This window comes from Elephantulus edwardii, unplaced genomic scaffold (genome assembly GCF_000299155.1).
Source record: "Elephantulus edwardii isolate Elephantulus edwardi_28Jun2011 unplaced genomic scaffold, EleEdw1.0 scaffold00121, whole genome shotgun sequence".
NCBI lineage: Eukaryota > Metazoa > Chordata > Mammalia > Macroscelidea > Macroscelididae > Elephantulus > Elephantulus edwardii.
Window position 1 is genome coordinate 8,764,637 of NW_006399871.1, and position 5,515 is coordinate 8,770,151.

Below are 5,515 nucleotides of genomic sequence, written 5' to 3' on the forward strand. Positions count from 1 at the left end.
CGCGCCCGCGACGAAGTTTGGCTCCGGAGCCGGAGCGGGAGCAGCCCCGGAAGGGAAGGGAAGGGGCGTCCAAGCACCTCAGGGGACCGGGCTCCGCCCGCCGTGGGAGTCCAGGCGTCCTCGGGCCTGCAGTGGCGGCTCGGCGGGGACTCGGGCTGCTCCTTGCACCTTCCGCCGCGTCCGTCTCCGCCTCCCCTCCGTCTCTGCTCCCGGGGCCGGGCAAACGCGGATGCCACAGACTGAGAGGCTTAAAATGGCGCCGTACAAGGAGCTCTTATAAGGCGCGTCGCCGCGCTGTATCCTGCCGCCGGCGGCGGAGCGTTCCGCCACGCGAGGACAAGGGGCGGAGCTCGAGAGGGCGGCGGAAAGTAGTCCCCGCGCCGCCGCAGCGCCGCCCGCGTCGGCTAGCGCCTCGGGGTCGGGGCGGGGTGTCCGCGCGCTCGGCCCCCGGTGGGGTCGTGGCCGGCGGTTCTGGAGCAGCGAGGGCGTGAGGGGGACCTCGGGGCCCGAGGCTGGGCGTGGCGGGGAGGGCGTCTACTGTCCCGAGCCCCCGCGAAGCCTGAGGACCGATCCCAGGCTCCCCGCGCGCTCCGCTCCAGCCCCGGGCTCGGGGGCGCCGCTGCGGAGCCGGGCGGCTCCCAGCAGGGCGGAAGTGCGGTCCGGGCGGCGGCGGCGCGGACACCGAGGTCGGGGCCCGGTGTTGCCCGTCGAGGGGCTCCGGCGGGGTCGCCCTGCAAGGCCGCGCTCGCAGTTCCGCTGCGCACCGACAGGGCCTCCCCCGACGTCGGGATCGTGGATCCCGGCTTCCCGGCCGCCTGCTCGGCCTGCAGGGGGGCTGGGGCTCCGCGGAGCTGGTGCGCCAAGTCCGCAATTCAACAAGTCCCCGTGTGCGCCCACGGAGCAATGGGCTGATGGCGACGGAGCCGCTCGGGCGCCCCGCCACTCGGCTAAGCATTCTTCCACGCTTCCAAGTTTACCTGCTTCCACCGGGGCCACCATGGGCTAGTAGTAGAGTTGTCCAGGAAGACTTTCTTTTCCTTGTGGGAGGTGCATTCCAACAATACAACTTATATGAGAAAGCCAAGTGTGTTGTTTATGGAAGACGTTATCGACTAGACAGCTTCTATTAAAAAAAAAAAAAAAGCCATCCACCAGATGCTCTGCTGGAGAAAGAGGGACAGTCTCTTCCAGTACCAGACAGATCTGATTTGACGGTACACACACAAATAAGTAAATTTATTTTAAAAAGCCCTAACTTTATAGTCTTTAGCCAACAAAAACATTCTCCAGTTCGTTTTCGGGAGGCTGAAGTTGGGTCATTTCCCTTGGATATGTCTCCATTGTACTCCTATAAGACGGGCATTTATAAAAGCTGGAGCAATTTTATGATTTCTTCCCTTTCTGCAGTCTATTGTTTTATGCTTACACGCCCCCCCCCCAAAAAAAAAAAAGAGCAATGAAGAGAATTACAAAAAGCAACAATGAAAGTTACCTGCAGGCTTTTATCCCGGGATTACAATTACTGCATACAGGCAATAAGTCAGTCAGGAAGACTCTTTACACATTCACTCAAGGGTAGGATTCGTTAGTGTCGCTAATGGTTCAGGGCCCATCGGTTCTTTAACTCTCTTTTGCTGTTTTGTTTTTTTTGTTTAAAAAAAGATACTATGTACAATTGTGATGTCAACCATTGCCTTTTACCAAGGCACATGTGTATCCCTGAAGTGAAAAACTCTGAGCCCGTTCTGTGAGATCTATTGTCTAGAGCGACTGTCATTTGCAGTTTTGCTAGAAATCTGTAGAACTAAGTGTAGCTGATGGTTGTGGTCAGCTCAGCTGGTGGTAATTCACCCAGCTTGAAAGAAAAGGGGGGAGTCTAATCAAAGTAATATTTCTAATAGAAACTCAAGTATAAATAGTATTTGCAGCTGTTAATCCCCCAAATTTTAACTCTCATGGACAGACTGGCTAGACAATGTAAGAGGTGAATTTTTTAACAGATGTTTCCTTTTCTGATGTTCAGTTTCTTTTTGCTGAACAAAGAATGTTGCTGAAGCTAGTTTATTTAATATTTGCATCATTAAGAGAGACATCTATAGAACCTCTAATTTTGTTATCCAGGTACCAACATAATTGCAGCACTTTTCTATGTATTTAAATATTTTTATTTGAATGAAGAGTTATTAAAAAAAAAACCCAGTTGATACCTAAAGCAATTTCATGTTACTGAAAGAAAGTATAAGGTTTGCAGCAATGTTGTAGGTCTGTTTCCACCTCACAGATAAGCTACTGAAGAGTTATTGGGTGACTGGCCTGAAAACACATCAGTTGAACTGAACAAATTTCTAATTTTTTTTATCTCATTGAAAAGACATTGCTCCAGTTGTCTCATCAAAAAATATGAGATGAGTAACGTCAGTGAAATGAAAAGACATACTGTCATTAAACCCAGGAGAAATAGAGGTATCAAAATACCTCACAGGTTGGTACAATAAGTAATTTTGTGGAGGGAAAATTTTTTTTAAATTTACTGAGTACAATACATTTAAAAAAAAAAAAAAGCAACCCACTGAGTTATTAGCTTCTTACACCTTCTCCTTGGACAGCTAGCTCCCCTGCATTTGACATATATTTAATTCATTTGGTAAAATGGCTTTTAAATTTCAGGCTGTGTCCTTGAAACTCACGTCTCCAGCTGGTGTAACAGTGGAGGTATTACTTAACGTGGGATTTCACCATCAGCAGATCAGTGAGGACATAGAACCAAACGTAAAAATGTCCCTTTCCTAGAACACATGCCTTTGAATCATCTCTAGGCAGAGAAAGGAACACTCAGAGTGTCCTTGCCCTTCAGACACGAGCAGTCAGCAAGGCAACGTTTGTGAAGACGGCCCATTGGCTTTTTAGATCTGTATCTCCATCACATCTTTTAATTAAACATTTATTGAGCACCTACGACATTGAAGTTTGGTGAGAGTGAGGGAATTGGATGGCTGGCTCCTTTTGATTAGACCCCTTTGTGCAATGAATAATTATAACTATTAATGAACCCTCCTTGAAAATCAACAGAAACAGAGCACAAAAGCTGTGAAGCTAGGGTGTGGTCTCCGCTGGACTCCCAGTGCGCATCTGCTTGAGAGGAATCCTTGCCCAACAAAAGGTAAGATTAATAATAGTCCCTGCATTCAAAGACAGTAAATCCCCCAGCCCGAAGAAGGCCCGTTACAAGTAGGTCTCAGGGCGTTGTTGGGCATAGTCCAATGTTGATTAGTTGTATAAAATACAATGAGAGTGGTTGTAGAAAACACAATGTGAATGGAGAATAGTGCGAAACACCAAGTATCCAAATTTTGTAAGCAAACCAACATCATATAAAGAAGAACAATCCTAAAAGAGTATGACTGAATAACAACCTGCAAATCCTGGACAAGCGGCATCAGCTTCTCGTTGAGCTGTTCCTCAAGCGGACTGTTTATTTGTGGATTTGGGTTTTCAGAGTTCGCTATTCTCTTTTGATTTCTTTCCAGCCGAACAGGCTAAGAAGTTGTAAATACGTCTTGTCAGACTACATGGTTGGCTATTTCCGCACAGGGAAGAGCTCAGGGAACCCACGGGCCAGAGTGGGCTGCAGTGCAGAGCAGAGAGCTGGTTGGCCTCTGGCATGCACTGCAGAGCCGGGGAGGGCCAGGAAGGTGGCCCAAGTGGTGGTGGCCGCAGCTGTCGCACAATGTGGATGGTCAGTGCAGTTATGCCAAGAACACCCTTCTTGCTCAGAACCCAGTATCCTTGAGGCCTTGCTTGGTTTGACGGCAGCGCTGGCCACACTAAAGGAACCACAGTTTAATGGCCACCATAGAAAGTAGGAAGGACAAGCAATGAATACCATCCATGGTGGTCAGAGAACACAAAGATGTGTGGTTTTCTCCGAATTTAGGCAAACGCCGCTGTCCTCCTAAGAAATCATGCCCTCGAGCCCCCCCTCACCCACAGACATGCACGCACCTCTATTAAAAATTTCAAAATGGTTGTAGATATTTCATTCACAAGAAGGGTAAAGGCGTTTCCCATCGCAAGAAGGATTAACTTACCAGAGGATTCTGGGACTGCAGATGGATACTGCGGCAAAATCCGAAATTCACCGAAAAAAAAAATCATTTCTGGACTCCAGCAGCTAAAAAATAATAGAATTATAGTAAATCACGGATGAGATTAAAACATCAAGCCACTTTTAACACTCCAAAGTGTTCAGGGTGGGGTGGGGAAATGTCCTTTTCTCTCATTTCTCAAACAATGCAAATTTTAAAGTAGCTTTTTCTTTGCAGAGCACGCAGCGCCATGAAATCGATAATTTTTGATCTCTCAGTTCGTAGGCAACATGGTGAGCTATTGCCGGGACTGCAGGCAGCAGACATGTTCTTGTCAGCTAAAAATTTTCATATTGTTTTTGAGTCCATTGAGATTTGTGGATGTGCTCGCCCGGGTCTTTGTTTTAGCTTACACCAGGCTATGGGGGACGAAAATCGTCAGTTTATCGACATAGACATTATCTATCGCTTTATATGTATTAAAACCAGGGATCCTCACCGGCTCTCAGACAAAAAAATTATGTAAAAGGAGTGGCTGGTGTGATTATAATCCCATCATGCAGGGTCCACGGTTCCCATTTAGTGAAATTTCGCAGAGGGCAACTTCTTAAGAACATCCCTGCTGTGTAGAGTGAAAAGCATGAACAAACCAAAGACAGAATTCATCTGTGTTTATATTTTACAAACAATGAAAAACCTATTCTTTGTATGCCTTCCCCCCCCACCTTATTATTTCATGCAAACTGCTGCATTTCCCCTGCCCCCACCCAGCCATCCACTCACCACCCCAGCTCTGCAGCCTCCGTCCCTCTCTGGCTTCTCCTTCGCCTCCTTTTTCCTCTTGCACGAATTCTGCACGCGCCATCTTTGCGAGGGGTGATTCTTTGCTAATTTCAGTTACCCATTCTCTCACAAATCAGCCCAGAAATAGAAAATTACAGTGCGGCGCCGGGGGCTTCATTTGCCTAAGTTTTTCTGAAGTCTTCCCTTCTGACACTGAGAAATGGCAATGACAAAGGAAAACAGTTTTTTTTTAAAAAAGAGAGAGAGAGAGGTTTCTATTATTGCCATAACCTGTTGTATACAGTGGTGATAAAAAAATATTAACATAATATCAACAGCTGCAGCGTAAATGGAAGCTATGAGATAATTAACGTGCTACAACAAATTAATTTGCTGCAGGTGCATCTGCTGTGAACTTAGTAACCCAAGCCTAAATGCAATTATGATCCCCACACACACACCCCACCCCACATGCTAAAACAAAATACAGAGCAAAATGTCCTGTTTGGTCAATGTTATGCATGACTATTGTGTGGGGTGGGATGCGGGGGGGAACCCTTCCTAGTCTTTTTATTCCTCCTTGGACCCCAAACAACTCATCCCAGATAGTTTACTCCTCAGTGGATCTGTATGGAGTTCCAGCGAAC

General features: G+C 47.3%; 1 protein-coding gene across 3 annotated transcripts in view; it reads right to left on the minus strand.

Annotated features, from left to right (window-relative positions):
* CTNNB1 (catenin (cadherin-associated protein), beta 1, 88kDa) overlaps positions 1–4,170 on the minus strand; it is a 43,412-nt gene extending 39,242 nt beyond the window's left edge. The window contains exon 1 of one of the 3 annotated variants that reach the window (XM_006892994.1): positions 78–303. The gene's annotated coding sequence lies outside the window, so the exon portion shown is untranslated. Of the gene's footprint in view, positions 1–77; positions 304–4,088 lie in introns of those variants that run through there. The other 2 variants (XM_006892995.1, XM_006892996.1) reach the window with 2 other exon arrangements.
* Positions 4,171–5,515: the final 1,345 nt, after the last annotated feature.